Here is a 24970-nt window from a genome sequence, read left to right as displayed (position 1 = left end):
GAAAAAAACAGTTTATTTTACTAAATAAAAATAGTGAAACCTTTCATTATTTAGATTATTCCAAAATAATGTTCGTATTTACACACTGAAACAAATAGATGTAAAAAATAAATATTCATTTCTTCCAAAATCGCTTAACATCACTTTCATGTCAACGTTCGTGCAAAAATAGTACCAGTATCATGTTTTGTTTGTGTGTCGCTTCATGTGTTTGTTTATAATTGTAATGTTATCTTGCTGCATGTGTGACTCAATTTTCATCAATTATGAAATGAAGACAAATCACGATGTATGAATTACAAACTTACTGGCAACATGTCGTATGAAATGAGTAGGAACAATGTTACATAAAAAAACTAGTTATGCATGGAAACAATCATGATGTACAAATTATAGCTTGTTGGTTACATGTAAGAAATTCAAAGGGAAAAAGACGTTATACAACAAAAGAAAGTTTTTCGGAGGTAGCGTGTTTTCGCCGACTTGTCAAAATTATTGGGGGGGGGGCTCTGATCACTGAAATAAATTAATGAATGACTCACTCCCTCCCTTTTTTAAGTTTCAGCCTCAGTGTTCAGAATCTCGTAAAAACCTATGAATTCCTCAAAATATTAAAAGTTTAATTTACAGTTCGAATCAGAATGTAAATTGTTTACGGATGGATATGTCACAAGTTTTGTCAACCATAATAGCAAAATATTCCCGACTTTTAATATCTGCTACCATGGAGCGCAAAACAGATCTCCCTTAAATATCAATGATCTCGTTCTGAATGTCCATTTGTAGCCCGAACGTCCCATCAACTCTCCTAGTTCAAGCACATCTTCTTTTGAAACTCTTTTTAGTAAAAATGTTAACAATACTCACAATTATATACTTAGTATATAGTAATAAGTCATGTTTTTTGCTGTATCTGGTAATAGCCCCCCCTCCCAAAGTTGATGGTCTAGAACATTTCAAATATGTTTTTAAAGTTAAGTTCATGTGGCACAATTCAGAGTAAAGTTTACAAGAGAAGCAAAATAATACATTAGATTCTCTTAAGCAAAATTATTTGGGGGCTCTGCTCCAACGTCGTTAACATTGGGGGGGGGGCTCGAGCACCCCCAAGCCCCATGGGGGCCTATGCTTTCATGAGGTATGCAACATGTCTTGCATGTTCAACTAATAAAAGCATGAAATTACTAACTTTTGGACTGTTTTTTGAAGCTTGAAATGAAATCGCGTAGTGTTTCGGAAACTGAAAGGTAAAAATCCGTACAAGCAGAAAAACGAGAAAAGGGGGCGGTCGTTTGAAGTAAGCTTACCAGTTTTTCCTCTTTATTTGTGGCAGTAGGTCGACTTCCCCCGTAGCAACGAGAAAAGAAGCAACGTTTTATGCAGTTATCCTCGGGAGCTGACACTTCACACACATTAGGTATTTAACCAGAGACGCGAACAGTGGGAGAATGTTGTCAGATGTAATACAGCCGCAACGGCGACAGGAGAATGGAAGAGTAAAGGGAAGCGAGGAAGATCGCGAGCATTAAGCTGCTCCCTCTACAATGGCGGCGAGACGGCTTTTTCTGTCTCTCTTCGGCTCTGGCCATAATGGAGGAGCCAAGATAAATCATCGCTTTACGACGATGCAATATTTTCACCTTGACCTTTGCGATTCTGATAAGAGCCATGTGCCTGGGCACTTTTGCAAAGTGCAACCCGTTGGCGGATTTAGTGTGTGGGGCATGGGGGCACGTGCCCTTCCTAAAATGGATGACTAAGTGTTGTAAAAAGTTTAGTAGCATTAGATTGCAACGAAAATGTTTGATCGATCCTTTTGCAGATAGTAAATTAATAAAAACAAGTTTAGCACCAATACATTTACCGGGACTTTTCCGCATTTCTCTGGAGCAAGCGAACGAGAACCAGTCTCTGAGCAAGAAGTGACGTGAGACGGCTCCACCAATGAACACGCTAGAGGGAATGGTAATGCGTAGGGGGGAGCGATTGCAGTTACCAGCCTTCGCAGCAGCGTGTACTGTTCGCTCTGCTTACTCGATTACTCCCCCCCTTCTCCTTGCTCCAGAGATACCCTGGACAGAGTTTAGATTTTCTGCACACTGAAGTAAGTCAATACCGGAAATCGAATACGGGAATTGTTGATTGCAAGGCAATAACGTTAACTAGCGTACAGGCGTGCGCAGAGAGGGAGAGGGGGTCAGTTTCCCTCCTAATACTCTCACTTAGAAATTTAGTGTAGAGACACCTTATTACCGTTATTAAACAATATTATTTTATTTAAAAAAAAGGTATTATCAAGACGACGAAAGTTCCCAGCAACTACAGGGGGTTTATTTCCAACGTAATTAGACCATCTCACTTAGTTTTCCAACAAATTTCTTTTTATTAAGACTCAAGCATTTTATTCAGTAGACTAGTTGTGTTGCACCTATGTGTTGGCAGAAAAAATTGGCCATGCATTGGAAATGAATAAATTAATGTGTAGTTGTTTTAAATCTGCTGTACAAAAGTCATGTTTATATTAAAATGAGGCTGAAATACAGAGAAGAAAAATGTAAGGGAAGGAATCAGAGGACTTTTGTGCCACGAAAGCTGGAATTCTTCTAATAGCGTGATTTTCGATGGGTCCAGACACAAACTATATGCGCCCCTGTTTAGTACCCATCAGTAAAATGAAACAGTGACGTAAAATGTGGGTTTTCTTTCTCCGACTGAACTTTCATCAATACAGCACACTATAGGGTCTGCGTAATCCTATGCGCTGATCTCCATGACGGAGTAGTTAGTACAGCGCTAGGGTTTCAGAGTCCCGGGTTCGAATCCTGGCCTGGGCATTGTCACTGCATCAATTTCATCATATCATCACACATCCTCATCTTCGCGATTAGCCAAAAGTTGCAGAAAGGGGAAGTAATATAAACCAAATCAATAAATCAATCAATGATGACAAAGCAAGAGTATTGTAGGCCAAAGAGTTTCTTCTGACTAAATGCATTCTCAATCCTATCTCATTCTTTCTGATATCGATATTAATACAAAATATCGTATAACAACTACCTAAGTATTTCACAAACATCGACTAATCATATCATCTCATTATAAAAATGGCCCTGGGTTCTTTTTCTGGTTGAGGAATATTGTACTCTGGGAGAGATTCCAATTTGAAGGTAGAGTTTCAATATCACTATATCTTACTACAAATTTGACGTAAATTACAAAGATTTGTGTAGCTATAATATTTTCTATAGATATTTTATATTCCTCTTTCATATTTCAAAGAGGAAATTTTATAAACGACCTCCGTGGCGTAGTGTAGCACAACGCATGGGTGTTCTTTGTGAGGTCCCTTCATCACATCACTCACCGCCAGAAGCGGGAGAAATACAAGGCTGAATAACAAAAATAAAAAGTGTTTGTCTAAGTATGGTGTTTCAATTAGAAAATCACTTCCAAAAATATTAATTTAACAAATTTTCTTCTCTCCATAAATTTCTGAGCCATCTTGGACTTTGGGTAGAAAATGTTTCAACTTGCGATGAGTCAACATAAAAAAAACTCCCAAATATGAGACGAAGAAGGGAGATTTAAGTCAACCTCTATGTCACAGAGACGAAGATTTGCATACGATGGTCGGCTAAGCTATTTCAAAACATATACTATATGCATAAAACAACCATGTCTGCTAACATGGCTTGCCGTCTCGTCTTTTCGGACTCCAGTCCTTTCCAAACAGTAGTGCTTTTCTTGCCCAGAGCGAAATTACTCTGTCGTATTACAAAAATATCCCTTTCGATCTTAAAGTTCCCTCTTTGACAAACAATAAATACAAAAAAAACACTTATTGAGGGTTTATCCAGAGATTTCGATCTGTGAGTTATATGTATCATTTTAGGGGAGCGGTGTGGAGGCAAATTTAGACTCAAATTAGGCCCTTGCGAATAGTTTTATGGTTGAGTATCACAGAAAATTTAATGGCATTGTAGATGGCTTTAAATTTAAGGGATTTGAATCAGGTGTGGTTTCATCTTGTAGTCTGTACTTAACGAATTTCTTTTAATTGGACATTACAAGTGTGTTTTACCTTCAGTCTTAAGTATTTATAAAACTTATAACTTGAAAGTGTTTACACTTTTTACCTAAATTAATGAGCTGAGTGTAGATTGAAACGAAATACGATATTTCACTCTCTTATACTCCACTAGAAGAGGAAAACCAGACGTAACCATCAGTCAGAAATATTTGAATGACTGATTTGGTTTATTTCGCGTCGCCATCTACTACTTTTGGCTAATCTTGAAGATGGAGTAGGGACAGCCATAAAGAACACCCATGCTCAGGCCATGATTCGAACCCAGTCCACATCGTAATAATAATAAATGTCTTTATTCAGCAGGCGCTGTGAAGGCCACGGAGGCTGGAGAGTCGGAAATAAGCAATTGTGTAGTGCACTAATGCATGTCGTCTAATTTCCATGTTTCTTGCACATTTTTGGATGTTTCTCTATTCTTTTCCGCTTTTCAGCTCCAAAATTTCCCTTTCTGGGAAAATTCCCTGCTGGCAACACTTCCCCCCACTCTCCCTCACACAAGATGGAAGAACTCCTATTTGCCAAGTCTTTACATATAAAAAGAAAATAGCACTAAGAAGACAGTACTTGCTCCATATGCCTGTGCCAAGTAGAATATAAGAGACGTCACATAGGAGGAGAGCCTTTTCACGTCAGAAAGAGTCGGTTTTTCCCCCTAGGTGGAAATGAAACAAGAAGGTTCTGTGAAACGGGTTTTTTGGGTTTCGCAGTGGCAAATTAATTAATGACAAGGTGCCAAATCACAAGCAAGCGACATCGTAAGGCTTCCTGTACAAATTAGCTTTCTTCTAGCCAGGGCAGGCGATTGCAGGGCCAGGAGCGTACAATAAACGCAGGCCCTTGAACCAAAGTATGAGTTACTTCAGAGATATGAAAAATAGAGACCTTTGTTCCTTACTCTGAATTACAGGTGTCCTATACAATTTAAATTTCAACATTAATACGATTAATAAGCAATTAATTTATAAATTTCGTGTTATTACCTACTACCAATAAGCAGACTATGTTCATTGTCAATATCAAGGACCTTGGAAGGCTATTAAAAGTATCTAAGATGTGGTATCGTTCATTTCGATGTGCCATTGTATTTAATTACAGAACTGAGTGTAAATATCAAACTACCTGTATTATCTTCCCTACCTAAGTGACGATTTGATATCCAATAATATTCTGTAGCATAATTCTCATTTGTTTATTTTTCACTGAATTTGCACTGTTTCAGATAAAATAATATTCTAACTTCATGATTTATTTCTTTAATTAAACGAATTGTTTATCTTCACTATTTTTTATTTAAATATTTGAACATGATTTTGTTAGTACTTTCTTCAGAATATGATTTCAATAGTTTTGGATATTTTCAAGCATTATTTAAAGCAATATTTTAAAACAATCCATCAAGTCAGGAACAATCAGACTAGTTGCTTTATTGGAACCATGCACAACAAATATTTATATCTGGCACAGGGCCCCCTGAAGCGCAGTCTGGCCCTCCCTTGGGCCTCCTCTGTTTCTAGTTCAGAAAGAAGCTTTTTTTTTTTTTTTTTTTAATATTTTCCCGTATGCAAAGCGGAATTAAGCAAGTGCCTGTCGTACAGTTCGTTTGAATTGAATTGTTGTTTTAAGTCCACTTTGTGCACAGATAGGCTAATCAGGACTGGACCTACAGTTTAAAGTAGGGTTCGAACCACTGTGCAATGTGCCTCCATAGGGTATCGACCCTGGGACCCCTTGATTACAATGTGAGGACGTTTCCACTACACAATCGGGAGACCCTCCTGGTCTTACGGTTAATGGTAGCGCCCTATGATAGATGTTCCCACCCTCTGTATCTACGAGTACCATTATGTGATTTGGCCTCTTTACTTCGCATTTCTTCTCGCGAAGATGACGGTTACATGATACAACTGATAATGGGGCACTCACAAAGAACATCCATGACCGAACCGAAATTCTAACCCAGGACCCCTGGCATCCTAACGCGCTGTACTAGCCACTTCGCCACAGCAGACGGTGCTTCTCAACTTTGTAGATAGTTTTTAAGACTTATTACAATTAAGAAAAAAGCCAATTATATCAAAAGTCGAGAGGTTTTCATTTCTCTACTTCTTTCATAAGAGTCTTGGTAGCTCAGTTGTTAGGGCGTCTGACTAACATGCGAGAGACCCGGTGCGATTCCGGCGGGGGAAAATCGGGAATTTTTTCAACCTGTTCAAGTGGCTCCGGTGCCCACCCAGCGTCGTATAAAGTGGGCGCCTGGAGAGTATAGATCAAGAAAGTGTGGGGCCCGAACTCCACATCTCCTATACTCCTTCATGGCGTGCTGCAAAGAACATTGAGCACTTTGCTTCTTTTTTACTATTTTTTCATCTTGCAAATATTTTTTCTTCTCTCCAGTGAACGTTCATTGCAAGAGAAGTAAACAAAATATAAGAATCAAATCTGATATATTTTCTCTGCCTTTGAAAAAAAAAAGAGCAATGTTTTGGTTTCTTGATATTGAGTATTTGGTAGCAAGTAATGCAAACGTATGTGGAAAACAATGAAGATGCAGAGAGAAAATGGATATTTTAGAAAGAGGGTTAATAGGTAGAATCACTTGAAAATGAATTTCTGCACCATGTTTAAAGGGAGCAAGGAGAGTTGAGGATCTCTGTTTTTGGAGACTTCCAAGCAACGAAGAGCCAGGGAGGGAAGAGAAAAGCTAATTATTTCGCTGCCTCTAACTCTGTTTACGCCGACTCAATCATCCACTAAACGCGTTTGCCCTGACTATGCTCGGGGGCCTTTGCCAAGTCGCATTGAAATCCACTGCTTAATTACAGCGTTGCCAAATTTCCTTTGAGGGGGCTGCGTTTTAATCACGTCATTGATCTCGCTATGCCTGCTTACTTTCCTCTTGACTATGTGAATTCAAACTGGGAGCAGAGTTTTCATTGTTGCCATTGTACAAATTATTGTAATTAGAAACATCTCCGCAGCTAGATATTTTGGGGTCATAGGTAAGTTTGTGGTTTGGCACCCTTGTCTCCCCTACTACAAATTTTGAAACGAGGAAACTAAGAAAAAGTCATTAAAAATAATATGGGTTATGTTTTAACATTCGTGGTTTTCATTTCGGATTTAATAAGCTTAGCATATTCAAGAATATTTCAGTTATGTCTTGTTGTTTGAAGAATAAACTTACTATCACTACTACACTGGGGAACAGAAAATTTCAGAAAAATACCAGAATATAAGTCTACAATTCCCAGACGAAAAACAGATTAATACAAGAATTGAAATAAATAAAACAGTGTATTCTGAGTACAAAAAATTCAAAATTATTAAACTCTGCCTTAAAATAATAACATCGTTATAAGCTATTGTTACACATTATTCTCAGACAGAATTACAAAATATGTACAAAACGCAACTGATATATCAGAAAGAGAATAATTAGAATTTAATATTCCTCGTTTTTAGTGACGCAAAATAGTCAACAAGGGTCAAGGTTCGAAAATTATCTTCTATGTTTTCAATCTCAACTATACTCGGCCAAGCGTAAATTTTTTCGTCGCATATTTTGACTTTGTTGTCTTGAGAGAAAGCTTTGAATGTCGCCCCAATTAGCCTCGCTATAGGTCTGATTATAAATCATATAAAGGTGGTAAATAGGTAACTACGAGGGAGAGGAAAATGAATACCATAAAAGTCCGACAAATAGTCTACAGGGTGTCTATAAAAGAACTCCGGGATTTTAAACAATCATAGTGTGCAAACGGTATTAGGTAACTCATGTTAGTTAATTACTTTGAAATCAGTAGCTCGTCAAGTTTTATTCACGCCGTTTGGAGTTTATTCCAACAAAGGTTGGCAACGCTGCGCAGCGTTGACCTTGAAGTGGCCGAACCTAGCCGAACCCAGTCAGTGCAGTTCAGTGCAATGGAGCCGCCACAACAGAAGGCGCAGTGTGTGATATGGCTTGTAGAAACTGGATCTGGTATTACTGTACAGCGGAACTTTCGATGCGAGTATGGTGGTGTTAAGCCTTCGGACAAAGCCATTCGTCAATGGCGTTTAAAGAAACTGGAAGTGTTCTGAAACAAAAGTTGCCAGGTAGGCCGCGTGTTTCTGAAGAGGACGTGGAAAGAATATTAAACACCTCAAATTTGCATTAGGTATCGACTGTTATTTACACAACAGTCACAACACCATTTTTGTCATTTTAAAGATGGCGCCTTCTGCATACACATGCACCAGCAAAGAGCAGTGTTTTCTTGCTCTCTGGAAGCTAAAACGTATAGGCATTCTAAAGCAAATGAAAATACGATGTCTCTATGCATGCTTACCACTCCAGTAAGTTTACAAATAGAGGAGAAAGTTCGACAATGGCCTCAGTCCTCACGCAGATGGGTGGCTCATAAGTGACTGCACATAGAGTTCAAATATTAATTCTTCTTGAGATATACGGGCACTAACTCAGATATGAAAATAATCAAATAATTTTCTTTTTCTTTTTTTTTCAGATGCCGAAATCAACTTTTTCTCCTCCCATCACACTAGAAAAACTTTAGTTATCACTCATTTCATTCATCCATATTAATTAACTAAGAATATGCTGTTTTTCGATAGGTTCTATTTTTTCCCATATATGTCCAGCGAATTCAAAGCACAGAGGCCCAAGCACACATATACACACACACTAGAAAAAAGAAAGCATGTAACTTTATTTGTAACATATTCTCTATACATCTTCCTCAAGAAAATAATAAACATATCTCAATCAAAATAAAATACAACATCAAATAACACTAGAGTCGTTAGTATACACGTTGCATGCATTACGGAGGTCCTCTGTAGGGTTTCATGGTAAAATAAAAAAAACACGTAAAAAACTCCACAGAGGTATGGTTATCTAATCACAGCCATTAGAACTTTTTTTTGGTTGGGCACCACGCACCCTGGCGGGATTTGAGGGCCAGGAAATACAAAAAAACAAAAACAAATATATTTGTTTGCTTGAGTTTACAACACGCAGGTGTGAGGTTTACAAAGCTCACGATATGGAAACCTAAAAATGTTCCGAAAATAAGAGATGCGAACATTAGAGGTTTACAAAGGTCACGATGTGGAAAAAACATGAGGAAAAAGCAGCAAACATTTTTAGGTTTTCAAAGCACACGATATAGAAACATGGACGGCACAGGTTCCAGCATTGTAACTTTCTAAAACATGTGTACCTGAAAGTACGTTTTTGACACTCACTTTTCAGAGCCTTTTTCCCGCTCTTTTACTTCGTTACTGCAATAAAACAACCGAGAAACGTAGAGAAAAAGTGAGTTCGTGCACTAAAATGACAGGGTTTTGAAGGGTCCAAGTTGGGGTTTGGGTCAAAGGCATATATATATCCTACTCAAATATGTATAATGTGTAATATCCTGGCAAATAGGTTCAATTATGTAACATAAAACTTATGCAAAATCATGCCAGTTTCATAATTCGTTGAAATTTTCCTGTTCAAGGTATGTACGTACAATCAGAGAAAGTAGTTCGTGGGCCAGGTGACCTACGATATCGTAACATCTTAAAACCTGTTGTGTATGTAACCCAAATAACAAAATTATCGCTTAGGTTTGCCTAGTGAACCTGGCTTCTCGGGAACGATTGAGTATTGACAGCAGCGTGAGTCATACCCCCAAGTCCAGCCGTAACAAACAACAGCTGGGTGCCGTGAGACCTCCAGAAAAAAATTTCAGGAATTGGTTTCTTAACAACAACTACTCGTAAGGAAAATTTTCTTTACTGATATTAGAGTCATTGTCAAGAAAGTTCACTGAAGTGGTAGTTGTCATCAAATTATCATTGCACAACACATGCTGTCATTCCACAATTCCTTGAAAAAGATTAGAGTTAAAAAAAAAACTAATTGACAAATCATAAGATGAATCGACATTTATTAGTCCTAACTTAGAAATTTTTGTAAGGCATGGATCATCATGTTCTATCATACATTTCATAACTTGATTATCATCCTCATCGCCGTAGTTGACGCAAGTGCTAGAAAAGCAATATAAAATAAGCAACATTAAATAATTAATAAATTACACATTCAGCGATTTTAATTAGCGACTCAGTTGCATGCATAAAGAGTTTATTTAATCGAGAACCAAGTGCACCATAGTTCTGCTTCATTGTCATTATCCCTCAATTTTCCCTGCCGCGATTAACCTGATGTTGATTAATGCAACATTAATTAAAACAACCAACCAACGAAACAATCCACAAAGTGCACCAAAGCGCCCCATGTTATGAATAGGTAAACTATGTGATATTATGCTAATTTAGAATTTAGTAATAGAATGGAAACTTTTTGGGGGTCCAGTTAAGAAGTGGCTGCATGGTTCATGCACATCTATTATCGCGATATCATCAAATTGTACGAAGCGTGTCTACATCTACGTAAAGTGCCAGTCCCCGTGATGGAACATGTGGCGCAAAGCCAGAGCTTTAAAATCAGATTTGCTTTGTTATTGTTATTATTAGTAATTGCTTCAGTTTTTTTCTTCTGTAGTTTAACTATTCATGACGAAGATTTATGATTACATTAAACACATGAATAAACATACACAATGAACCCATTTTGGTCTGGACTCGAACTCGGAATCTTGTTCCGCAAGAAATGCAAATTTTCCATAAGGCATGAGTGTTTCATTGGAGTTGTTCCTCTATTTCCGTCACTTTGTCACTAATGTATTTCCTTAATATACGGTAATAAATCAAAACTACCTAAAAAATATTATATTGCAGTTTCACATGCATATCTTTTTTGATGGTTAGAATGTGAACTGGCACCTGTTTTTTTCAGATTGTTCTTTCTGTTTTGTGTGTAGTTAAAGATAAGAAAAATTCTTGGGGAATGATTATGGCTATAAGAATTCCGACCCTGACGGATTGGTTAGCACAGTGCGCTACGATGTCTGATGTCCTGGGTTCGAATCCTGCCGTTTGTATGGGTGTTCTTTGTGAGTGCCCCTTCCTCAATTTCAACATATCACTTATACGAATCATCGAGATTAGGAAAAAGTGACAGAAAAACGACGCTAAATAAGAAAATAAAAAGGGGCTGTAAGAAGCATTCTTTTTTCCGGACGTGTCCTACATTTTCGAGTTGTGTCTGGGGCCTCCCCGATGGCGCAGTGGTAGCGTCGTCGCCTTGTAGTCAAGGGGTCCCGGGTTCGATACCCGGTGGAGGCACATGGCACAGTGGTTCGGATCCCACTTTAAACCGTAGGTCCAGTCCCGATTAGCCTTACTGTGCATAAAGTGGACTTAAACTTGGTTTAACTCGAGTTGTGTCTGACCTCCGGAAGGAATTTGAAAGAAATCACAAATGTCTTATATTTTGTGAATCACGTAACTTAAAATTAGATGGAGAAACAGAATATCTGAGGGAAGTCTGAGCTAACATGGTTCCTCGGAGAAGTATGTTTAAAACAGAATGTCCACGGTTGCCAGTGGAGAAGGTCTAAATATGGGCGAAAGTTTAAATATGGGTTTTGGAGTTATCAGCTCTCCCGGGTGCTGCAGCCTCGCAGAGGTTATGGGAACGTGTTATCTGTCAAGCATATATCTGAAAAGTCCGGATACATGTATAAAAATGCTTACTTTGTGAAGTTTTATCGATACCATAAGTGTCGGTAATTTGTTCGAAGTAACAAGTTTCATTCCAGAAATAACATAAACATTCTTTGGAGAAATAAGGCACACAATTATGTCTATTCCCAGTGTATAGAAGTCTTTTACATTTGAATAATCAAGGATTTCTCGACTTTGTTTACGAAATTTTGAACTTTCTCCTTCCCGAATTAAGGGATTGTTTTCCCTTTCTGGCCCCGTCTCGATGAAGGCATACACAAGTTGAAATCACATACGGTCGTGCTATTGATTAGCACTTGGGGAATTTTGAACTCAACAGTTCACTTGAACATTAAATTTTAAGCTGAAGATGTGTCATATTATCGTTATATGCTAATACGTCCTAGTAACCTAATATATTTGCTGCAAATGCAGTCATGTCCAACAGTTTCAGAAAATATGTCCTACGTTTCTCTGAAGAGTAATTTGAGAGCCCTATGTATGATGAAAACTGTTTTTACTCAATTTCTAAAATCATTTATTCCCACCTGTCCTTCAATTTCTATTTCCTTGTTATTACCTCCTCCAATGTTTACACGACTTTTTCTTCGTGCTCGATCTTTGGGTTCAGAAATGTTTAAAACACACCCATCTCCCGCGTGTAAATAGCAGGCAACAACACTCTGGAGAAAGACCATAATGTATACAACCTGTTGACTACATATTTTACGAAAATATTAGAGTGTATGCTTGATATAACTGTGGATTGGAACAATACAATCAGCAAAGGAAAAAAAATACCTGATCCATACTCACGAACGAACGCAGGCGTGCTGTGAGTCACTCTGCCAGTGAAGGTCACTGATCGAAGGTGTTGGGGATTTGGCGCTTGCTAAAAGTACGCGCGTTATCTCTGCTCAAGGAAACACGGAAATCTTCGTTACTTTTTTTTCGCCAGACTAATGGTGAACATTTACATTAACGTAAGTAATAGTATCGTATTCTATTGGAATTAGATTTCGTGACGTTCAAAGATATCATAACAATATTTAAGTCTCTTTTGTGACCTACACTGAACTTATGTTAAAGTTTCATTAACATGAGAAAGAAGATATTTAGAGATCCTCCTTCCTTACGATTTCTAAACAATCGAAGAGTGTGGTGAACGTGAAACTACTTATTGTTCGCAACAACGATACTCGTATGTACGATATGCATTGCAGAAGACGTATTTATCAGATATACAAATGGTCTCTAATCAAAAAACGTATTACATCACAGGAGGTGATCTTTCAGACAATTCTACCACGTATCTAACGTAACCAATATTCAGATTGATTCCAAGCTTCTGTTTGGGTAATTTTGAGTCGCATTCTTACCTTTTGCGATAATCGCGACGATGAAGATGATGGGTTACGATACGAATGTAATGCTACATCTAAGCCTCAACAGGTTTCGAACCTGGATCCTCTGGCATTGTAGAGAGTTACGGTGATTTTTATTTTTATTTTCGTTTGGTGTTTTAAGTCCACTTTATGCACAGTAAGGCTAATCAGCACTGCACCTACAGTTTAAAGTGTGCCTCCACCGGGTATTGAACCCGGGACTTCTTAATTACAAGGCAACGCCGCTACCGCTGCAGCATCGGGAAGGCTAAGAGAGAGAGTTACGGTGAATGAAGAATTGAAAGTAGTAGAACAACTAAGCTATTCATTGGGATTGTTAATGAATATTATTAATGTCAGTTCAAATTGGAAAAAAAAATACCCTACGAATTTTCCAGAGTGCAATGCAAGTCGTTAATTTTTCTCTTTCCACACATTACTTTGCTACTACCTAGATATTTGCATGCCAAGATGTAGAAAGTGCTACTTTTCAGTATGTGGAATTGATATTTACACTATTTCTGATACGAAGAATCGGAGAATGGAGTGGTGGGAAAAGGATCACCTCACATGTTTGATTTATACCCTCCCCGCCACACACGCACACACAGGATATCGGCCCTTGTTCTTATGTCGAATATAACATGTATGAATTGTGTCAAGATAAACTGGAGCCTATACACATCCCTACGGAACTTGGAAGAAAAGTCCACGTAGAGATTGGAAAGATCTGTTCGGACAAAATCGGGATGTGTAGTAAATTAAAAAGCATGGTGCTACCTTGTTCTTTGCACGAAGCCATGAAGGCGTGCGTGTAAGGGGATGTGGAGTTAAGGCGCCACGCTTTCTTGATCAGACCGAAGGTGGAGATGATGTGATCAGCACCATGCCCCTTGCCGCCTTTCTGGCCGCCTTTACGACCGTGAGTTTCCTCCAGGTACCAACTTTATACGACGCTGTGTGGGTACCGGAGACACTTGAACAGATGGACAAAATCCGGATTCTCCCCCGTCGGTGATCGAACCCAGATCTCTCGCATGGTAATAAAACGCCCTAACGACTGAGTTACTTCGGTACATATAGAATAGTAGCCTATGTAATTAAGGCAAGAACTATTTTAGCGTTTCGTTCAAAGCTTTTAGGCGAATCATTTTTCGGACATATAACGTAACGTGTACCTCTTGTCGGTTCTGCGACCTGGCTTGAGAAAAGGCGATTTTCTGACAAACATTTCACCTGACAAGTCACGTGACTTTCCTACATTTCCTGTGCCTGTGCCATTAAAGACGAGTTGCTCTTGAGACAGACAGAATCACCCAATCACCTTAACGTGTAATGTGTGTTGCCTACCCTTCGGGACAGTCCCGTTTCAGAAGCGTGTCCCGTTGTCTATATTATTAAAAAGTCACTATTTGTCCCGTTTTGTAAAAGTCTAGGAACTATCTTGAAAAGCAAGTCTAAATTTGAGACACATTTCATGCTAAAATGTTGCATTGTTTTGTATGTGTTCCGTTGTTAGTAGAGCAAAATAAGCATGCAGTTTCTTTACGGGATTGCAAGAAGAATTTAAAGTTCCTGCGTCTTGACACAGGATATGTAGCTTAAGGTTGTCTGTGATATTTATAGATGATTGATGATAAATAAAGCTGCTCTCAAGAAGATTGGTTCTTCTGCTAAATACTTCCGGCATTACTTAACTTCAGCATCAAAGGTTGATCGGAAAGGACGAGATATGTTATATAAATAATACCGAGATTATAATACTTATTTAATACCTTTTGACAACGGGAGATCATCTTTCATCTATTGTTATGATTTATAATTTATGCTATCCATACTTGAATAAATAATAACAATACGTTAATAATAATAATAATTTTATAATTGTGCCTTACAGATTTTTCAGTAAAAAGGGGAGGGTGGAACTGATCTCCTGGGATGTCCCGTTTTTGAGTTAAAATATTATGGACACCCTACCCTAAATTACATACAAATCCAGGCTCTACTTATAGCAAATGCTTCTGGTTTCACGTGATCGGGATCATAATGTTGAGAAGAAGAGAGGGTATAAATACATTATGTATGTCAGCATTTTACTTCTATAATAAGTTTGTAGAAATGTGTGCAGTTAATTAATTAGAATTTTTTCTAGCTCAGTTGATGTCTTTATGCACGTATTGAGTGACATGAGATCTGCCATTCGTTATGAAAACCAATGTAGAAGTTTGACATAACATGTCTTGGGATTTCGAAGGATAGAGTAAACCCCACGCAAAAGTCTCAACAATATTCTTGTTTCTTTTTCTCGCAACAGTTGGCGGCAGACTATAAAGGTCCCTATAGTTAAAGATGACATATGAGGCTTGTTGTATTTCGATTGTAAATATGGGGGGAATAAAAATTGAGACAGAATCTATGATTTTCGTTCATGTATCGCTGTTAAATATTTTCCACGTTTTTAATTTTAGTGTATTTAGCAGTGTTATTAAAGTTATGGACAGTATATGATTACTGATAACTCACAAAAGCAATATCAGCAAGAAAATAAAATACAAAAGCATGTTGTAGTGTTGACTTAATACTACTGCGTAGCCTTTATGTTTAAATACAATCATTAAATTCTGCGTATCTTATATTTTTGTTTAAAAAATGCCTTCTCTGTTGTAATATGCCTCTTTTATACCAATAAAGTGTGTATCATCAGTATTTACCATTAATGACATATTTTGTAGAAGTTTAATAATTTTATCCGTGTATTTAATGGAAACATAATACAAAATTAATGGAAACATGGCATTTACTTAACGTTTCACGAATCTTAGCGTATACACCACTGGCGTACGCAGAGAGGGGATTGACGGTATAACAGCCCCACCGAAATTCTGATAAAATCAACTTTTTTAAATAAAAGCACCTAAGAACTCGGGGGATAAAACAGAGTAGTAAATGCAAATCCCCTTAAAATGATCCCTAATTGCCATTTTTGAGACTGGAAACTTCTAAATATAGGAAATATCTTGTTGTGTATGCTGTCCCTAGGAAGCAGCCAAGAGCGTTAACGTTTGAAAAACATCGGGTTCTTATAAGTTTTAAAAAAAATCCCATAAGACTTTCCTTCCATGTATTAATGCACGCCAACAATGTATTCTATTTTAAAGCTGTTCTTACTGATATAAATAAGCAAATATGTAACAATAACTAAATAATATTAATAACTATAATATCATATATAGATGATGTAGACTGATGATGGTGTAAATACAATTAATAATAATTCTGAAATATTTTTTTAAAGCAGCTAAAGACATAGGTTTGGAAGTTAGCAAGGAGAAAACTAAATATATGCTTGCAGGTCGAAACCAAGTGTTAGGTAATAATCAAACTCTAATTATTGATTACAACTCGTTTGATCGAGTTTCCAAATTCAAGTACAGGAGTAATACTAACAAATGAAAATTATATTATAGCGGAAATAAAAAGCAGGCTTAATTCAGAAAATGCGTGTTACTTTTCTCTTCATAAACGTTTATCTTCTCTTATAATATCTAAGAAACTAAAAGTTAAAATATGCAAAACAGTAATTTTGCCTGTAGTATTATATGGATGCAAAACGTGGTCCCTTACATTGAAAGATGAATTAAGAGTGTTTGATAATAATATCCTTAGGAAAATATTTGGACCTAAAGGGAATGAGGAGACAGTTGAGTGGAGAAGTTACATAATTTAGATCTGCATAATTTGTATTCATGTCAAGATATTATTAGAATAATTAAATCAAGAAGACTTAGGTGGGCAGGCCTTGTGGCACGAATGGGAGAGGAAAGAGGAGTTCACAGGATTCTTGTTGGGAAACCTGATGGTAAGAGACCTGTAGGAAGACCAAGACGAAGATGGAGGGATAACGTTGAGATGGACCTAAAGGAAATCGGTAGGGATGGAAAAGAGTGGATAGATCTTGCTCAGGACAGGGACAGATGGAGGCCTGTGTTCCTGAAGCCCTGAACCTTCGGGTTTAAGAAGGCTAGACAGTTAGTTAGTTAGTTAGTTTATAATAATAACACGACAAATTATTAGATGGGCTCAGACTCCACGGGCCCATACAAGTTGGTGCCACTGAAAGCAGCTATGTGTACTGTGCACGTATACAATTCCAGCCCCTTCAAAAAACAAAATCGTGCGTTCGCCAGTGCGTGTACCCTGTGAAAAAGTGGGGACTACAGCACTGGCCTACCGTTTCTGCTCCCCATGACTACAGATTAACATTCTCGAACACTGATAAAACTGAAGTAACCGTTACAGAAACGCCCTGTGAAAGTGAGAGATATTCCCAAACAAAGAAGCGAGTACAGGACGAGTAATATGTGTTACCATAGGAGTGAGCAGACCCTCTGATTAAGGTGGGCAAAAGCGTTGATCAAAGTTCAGTCGGAGAAAGAAAAACCTTATTTTCATTTCACTGATTTTTTGTATTGATGGATACTGAACAGGAGTGTATATAGTGTGCGTCCGGACCAAACGAAAATCAGTCTATTAGAAGAATTCCAACTTCCGTTACCTTCCCTCTTTATTTTCCCTTTCTGTGGTTCAGACTAATTAACATATGAACATGATTTCGTACAGCAGATTCAAAACAACTATACTTCAATGATTCATTTCCAATGTCTGACCAATTTATTCTGCCACCACGTAGGTTGACACAACTAGGCTAACGAATACAATGATTGAGTTTTAAAAACAAGTAATTTGTTCGAGAACCAAGTGAGATAGTTCAACTACATAGGAATTAAACCCACCGTAGTTGCTGGGAACTTTAGTCGGCTTGAAAATATTTATATTTTTTTAAAGAGAATAAGATTTCTTTACTAAATTTCCAAGTGAAAGCATTAGCAGGAAAAGATACCCCTCTTTTCTCCCCGTGCGCACGCCTATGTGTGCTACTAGTGCATCTAAGAACGTAAACCACATATAAAGAGTGTCCGAGAAGTCACTGTATAGTGGGATCCATGAGTATTACCATGCACATTGTATCACCATGTTCATGCACTTTATTTGACCCAATAAGAGCTTCAAGAATTAAAAGAAAACTTAAAACAAGCTGTTGACAACTTCTGCACCAGCATACATAAAAATCCATCGCATACGATGTAAGAGAAAATATAATAACAATAGTCATGAACTCCTACTTGCATACATCATGTTGCGACTGTTGAAAATTGTCAGATATTCTTTAATTTTCAACTTTACATTCACTTTACAGGACAATTGGTACTACTGAATTAACTCAACCACTGGCGTACGCAAGATTTTTTTTTTTCTCGAGGGGCTGGAATTGTATAAGTGGATGCTTTCAGTGGCGCAAACTAATATAGGGGCCCATCGGGACATAGCACACCTAATAATTTGTAATGTTATTACTATTATTATTATTATTATGTTTGTTATTATGTATTTGCGTATTGAACTCAGTAAATAACATATTGAAAGTAGCGATTATGATTCATTAACATCATTATATATGGAATGGAGAATTTCAGGTTTCTTAGAACCCGATGTTTTAAAAAATGGCAACTGAGGGTCTTAATGCGGCTTGCATTTACCACTCTAGTTTTCCAGGGTTTTTAGTGCTTTTATTTGAAAATGTTGATTTTTTAAAAAAATGTTGAGGGGGTTGTAGCCCCTTCAGCGCCCTCTGCGTACGCCAGTGAACTCATCATATTGATTACAAGCCCTAGGACGTTCATAAGCTTAAATGTTTGGTGTTTGGTATTAATAGAAAATATAAGTTTACAGACATGGGCTGAGTCGCCATAATTTATTTTTTAAAAAATGTATTTATATTGTTGTTGTTAGGGCAACTTGTTGTTGTTGATTTTGTTTGCTCGCAAGTATGTTTTAATGTAAGTAGATAAATATATGTGCTATAATAAATAACTGTCCTGTGTATCTCAGGACAATATGTCGGACACTCTGTATACAAAAATATAAAATACGGAAAACAATCCACACAAAACTAAGCACCTATACAAACGAAAGTGAAGGGAATGTTCCACAACATATTTTGGTATCTCGATTCAAAACATTAGAAAACGAACGGTCTCAAACCACCAAACCACAACAAAAGTACAGCTCACAAAATTGTATACATGTGTGTCCTTTTCTTTTTGTTGTTAATTTTAATTATTATGAATTTTAAGCAGTGGCGGTGAGGGGGACAGTTGCCCACCCCACCCCTCACTTTTTGCCACTTATGCCATCACACTATGCTAAACCTTATGTACCAAAGGAAAGTAAACTGTCCCCAAGTTATGACACCTTGCCCTCCAGTTTTGGAACCCAATCGCCGCCACTGATTTTAAGTATGGCACGTGAATATCAGTGGATCACGTAGCCGAAGTTGTTTATTAATTGAATGACAGTGATTGTGCAAAACATGAAAAGTAATAAATATTGGAGAGCGATTGAAAATCAAATTTAAAAAACTTGCCAAGTCATTGGTGTGTTAACGGAAAAATGCACTTTCCATTACACAATGTAATTCTATCGATAGACTATTAATTATAATAATAATAATAAATAAAAATAAATAATAAATCATTATTTCGGTAAGAATTCATGTTATTGGTGGTATATGTCACAGTTTCAATTCGAATTTTCAAGCTGCACTATTCTCCCACAGTATTTTTAAACACATCTCTACACTCCTTAACATAAATTTATTTCATGCGCTTGTGGGAATCATTTTATTGTCGTAACCTGTCTCTTATTTTTTAAAGAGAGCCAGTTTGGTTTCTATATCCTGACATTTTAAATGTTTTAGTACGAACAAAACAAAATATAATGAATAATAATAATTACTGTATTTTACGATTCTTTTCCAATATTCGTTCTATCCGTTGTTTTAACGTAATCCTGAGTAATATAAATTAAGTTAGAAATCACTATTTTATTTGAATTTTAAAGAATATATGAACTAAATCATATGGAAAACTGAGCTGTTCACTGGTTTTTTATCTCTTTAAACAGTTTCCTCCTGAGAAAATACGTATTTGAGGTGAAATAAAGTCAACGGGTTAAGTGCAGCATCTAACGTCATGACCTTTTAGGCTTTTGCATTTCGCTGTGTAATACTTAGGAAGGGTATACACGTATATATCGTGTGGACTTTATAAGTGACAGACCTGAAATACGTACCTATTCTGGATTCTTGCAATTTTACCTTTGAATTCATATTTAGTACAGGTGTTAGAAGCGCCTTGTCCTTCCGAATATGGAAGTAATGGGATGTAGTAAAAGAAGTTAGAAAACATGAGTTATTGGGGGAACGTATTCGAAGTTAACAATAGATGTGTGTGAGTGAAATGAAATTTAGAGGAACGCAAAAACGAGTTTTAAAGCATTGGTTTTGTGACCTGCTTGCGCCTGGAACAGAATTCCCCCTACAACGACTATATTGTCGTCATAATTTAACTCAATGCAGCGTATTTGGAAATAAATTCATGTACTTCACCCAACGATCAATATAACACCAGTGGGGACATAGATAACACCCCTCTCTCCCCTTCGTAGCCAACTGTTGCTCTTTTCAACAGAGGGAAAAAAGAAGTAGAGAAGATAAAATGGAAGTAGCCTTTTGGGCGTTTAGTGTTGTCAAAACCATCCTTGATTTCATTGTTGATAGTGAAAATTAAAGGTGAATTCACTGAGTGAGCAAGGACACTTGTCGAACCGAACAATATTGCTGAACCTTGACTGAAGACAAAAATTATTTTCATGTTACGAGCTAGTTAATTCTTCATCAGGTGTTAAGAATAGCAATCGTTTACATGTCAATATTAGGATTGCTTTTTTATTTTACATGTTCCCTTACTTAAAAGTACGTTACACATCCTCCCCCACAATATCACACAAGAACGAACACACAGAAGCGACATAGTAAGTTGCAAAGTTTTGCGGGCGTGGCCGCCAATAAAACTTACCGGAAAATTTTCGCTGGAGATCGCGTTCTTCCCGGAGATGACACGAGCCGTACTTTCCCAGGAACACTAGCTACGTGCTCTGACCGAAAACCGGGACTAACCTGCGCGCCGACGGTTGAGCAGTAGCCCTCATCGCAGGCGATGGATTCCCGTAGGAGAAGCTGTGAGGAGCTTCGATGTTGCCAATCTACTGAATCGACCACTAGGCGCTCGCATCTCCTGTGCTGTGGGATTTGGCGCTTGACAATGCGTTGCGCGGGAACGGGACAGGATCGATCAGGAGTCGAACTCGGGACTCCTCGATGTTTGCATGCTTTGATCGATTTCTCTGTGAAATCCCTACTTCCTATAACTTTACAAACCTTCCCTTAACATTGACATTAGTTAACCTCTTAATTAACTATACTCTGTCCCCCTTATCTCTGGAGCAAGGCTGCGCATAGCGGTAGAAAAAGGGGAAATCGAGTGGGCAGAGCAAAGCAGTACACGCTGCTGCGAAGGCTGGTAACTGCTACTCAAGTAATATAACATAAGATCTAATCTGGATACCTGAATATGTCATACAAAGAAGTATACAGGGTGTTCATAAAGTCTCGGTACCATTACAAAAAACATATCTCGGAAATGTTACCGGTAATGGACTTCTCAGCAAAGATATATGGGCCTATCACTCTATCACACTCCCTCATTGGTCCAAGGATGTTCGAGGTCTTCTGGATAGGCATTTCCCTGGCAAGTGGATAGGCCGTGATGGACTTATTCTCTGGCCACCGCGCTCTCCTGATATCGCACCCTTGGATTTCTTCTTCTGGGAGTATGTCAAAGATTGTATTTACCACACTCCTGTTCCAGATGTTGCTACTCTTCGAAGAAGAATAACGGAGAGTATCCTAATTGTTACTGGTGATATGCTGGGGCGTGTATGGGCAGAAGTGGATTACCGCCTTCATGTTCTCAGAGCAACTAGAGGGGCGCGCATTGAGGTGTATGGCATGTAAACGTGGAGAGTTGTAGCTCATCTTGCAATCAACAGCATTGTTAACCAATCAATTACATCACAAATGTCCATTCTTATTATTTATATAGTATATATTTCATTAACATTAATTTTCTCATTTATATCTTTAATTTGTGTCTAATATTGTATGTTATAAATAATAAACAGTAAAATAAGAAGGGAACCGTTTAAATTCAATGAAACTAACGTCCTAGTTTATGTAAAGGTACCAGAACCCTAAGCGCATACCCTCGAATGTATGCCGATTAAGGCGGACTTACTTCGGGGATCCCTCCCCATATCGAAAGAAATCTCTGCGTAGATGGAATTTACAGATATATTAGTGTGTAAGATAAAAGAAGATTACGTGTTTTCCCTTCCTCAGTTCATGACGCATGTTGCTATTTTTTCTCATTGGAGGGAGGTAGTGTTTTTGATTTCTTATCGTGGAAATTTAAGTAAAGAGAAAACGTATTATTGAACGGAAGTTATAATGTATTCGTATCCTAGCTTACCCGTGTCGTACAACCAACTAACTTACCTGAAGAGGGGCTCCGAGGCACACACATTTCTTGTCACTTATTCAAGAAACCAGTTTGTTATTCAATCACTGCTTCCATTCTTGTTTATATAAGTGCTGTTATATAATAATTACAAATCACCATCATAAAAAAATAAGAAAAAATATGGCATGAGTTTCACACACATCTTTTATCGTTCCCTAAACCTCAAGAATACCTTATTAATGTTGAATCAATGGTTTTTCGTTTAGTAATGTAATAATTACAAAAATTAACGTCATTGCCAAATTGTACACTGTTACAGACACGAGTGCTGGGTCCCGGGTGGAGGCACATAGTGGTTCGGATTCCACTTGAAACTTTAGGTCCAGTCCCGATTAGCCTTACTGTGCACAAAGTGAACTTAAAACACGAACTCAAACTCAACTCAAAGCATGAGTGCTATGGAATGTGTGTTCTTTGTGAGTGCCGCTTCAACAATTTCATAATATCATCATAATCCTCATCTTCGTGATTAGCCAAAAGTGGAAGAAAAGTGAAGTAAAATGAACCTAATCAACAAAATCTCAGATTAAAGCTACAAGCATGAACCGAAAGAGACATAAAATATGAACGTAATTCGATAACTTTTTTTCAATTGGTAAGTTGCCTGATCGCGTCAACAATGACACCATTCCATATCTGTTGATTGTTCCGAAAGTACTACAAATAAAGTTGCAACTTCGCAAAGTTAAAGAATACAAAGTGTTGCTGTAGTGTGATATTTTTCTACCTGCCAGTCTGCCTGTCAATTTCAGTAAAACATTGACATCTATTGACAAAATAGCGATCTATGCATAACCTTTTAGAAATAGAAATATATTTGTGGCTAATTTCATAAAATATTCGTACTTTGGCTATTTTTAATCTAGAAATTCTACAAAGTATGTAATTCTAGAAATCTTGTAATTCTACAATGATAACATTTTATGTAATCAATTCGGATTCAAATGCTAAATAATAATTATGTAATTTATCCCCGTTAGCTATTCCTTAAAATCTTCAACTTATAAAAGTGGGCATTTTCCACTTTCTATAGCCAATGAAACTGCAACTGTTATCAAAACTGAGAAGTCTTCGGATTACCTTGTGAACAAATGATTCATTACGATGGGTGGAAGTTTTTTGAAAGCACATTTTACGTCAGCACATTCTATGGTCCATCTGTCCACTTAAATAATGGTTGAAACTGAAGACCATCGAAGAGAATTTCCATTGCAAGTATTTGGAAAATTTAGGACACTATTTATCGTCATGCCAAATTAGCAGATATTGACTCAAAATGCATTTCCAATATTTAAAAAGAGCAATGTTTACATCAGAAGGTACTTAGTCCTAAGGTACAGACACGATGAAAATGATCTTCGTCTTTTTTATATCCAAAAATTAGACTTACTCAGACTACACGAGGTGGAGCCTCGGTCATCTCTAAATTATTCTCCTAGGCTCCAGGTTTATATCATGCTTGGCCAGTAGGGTAACTAACAGGCTCTCCTCCCCCCCCCCCGCCAAACTTACAGTTGTGCGCCGCTACTTATTAAAAAGAAAACAACTTTATTTTCGAAAAGAGTAATTTATTCCTGCATTAATATCAGATATTTTCAAATACGAAAATACATACATGTAATTTGAATCTATTTAAAAACTGGTACGAAAGGTTTTAAAATACAAACTCTTAAAAAATATGTGTTACAATTATATATGAAAAAGCACTCTTAAAAATTACGATATTGTTGAATGCCCCTTACCAGTCCTCTGTGTTTTTTGATAGAATCAAACTATCTCTGAAATAGCCGAACGAAAACAAGTCTTTGCGCATGAAGTCACGCAAGACAACTTCACCAATAAACACGCGAGAGGGAACGATATTGCACATTTCTTTGCATTTCGTCTACCCTTCGGCGACGTAATCTATAACTTGAACTATTCAGCTAATGAAGGTTCTTTTCTAACCTGGAAATTCACTTTCTATTTTTCTAGGTATTAACATTTTCGGTTTTCAGTTGTAGAGGCATAAAAATATAACATGTTTGGCTGAAAATATATTTTATTTAACGCCGAGAGGAAAACTTTTATGAACTATCGGTCTTTATTAACTTATCATTTTTACTGCGTCTCCAAAGCTCGTTCGCTACCCCCGCACCGCAGGGGTTGTGGAGGTGTTATTTACGCAACTCTAACAACACATATCAACGTCTTCTTCTTACACATCATCCTGGGTTCGATACCCGGTGGAGGCACATAGTGGTTCGGATCCCACTTTAAACTGGAGGTCCAGTACCGATTAGCCTTACTGTGCATAAAGTGGACTTAAAGCACTAACTCAACATAACTCTTACATATTATGT

At 37.4% G+C, this 24970-nt stretch overlaps 1 protein-coding gene across 6 annotated transcripts in view; it reads right to left on the bottom strand.

Moving 5' to 3' along the window:
• Positions 1–21204, bottom strand: part of LOC145999692 (acetylcholine receptor subunit alpha-like) — a 781663-nt gene extending 760459 nt beyond the window's left edge. For all 6 annotated transcript variants that reach the window (XM_083136909.1, XM_083136910.1, XM_083136912.1 and 3 more), the window contains exon 1: positions 21066–21204. The gene's annotated coding sequence lies outside the window, so the exon portion shown is untranslated. The remainder of the gene's footprint in view (positions 1–21065) is intronic.
• Positions 21205–24970: the final 3766 nt, after the last annotated feature.

Source organism: Lepisma saccharinum, chromosome 15 (assembly GCF_977018435.1).
Source record: "Lepisma saccharinum chromosome 15, izLepSacc3.1, whole genome shotgun sequence".
NCBI lineage: Eukaryota > Metazoa > Arthropoda > Insecta > Zygentoma > Lepismatidae > Lepisma > Lepisma saccharinum.
This window is presented reverse-complemented; position numbering and strand designations above follow the sequence as displayed.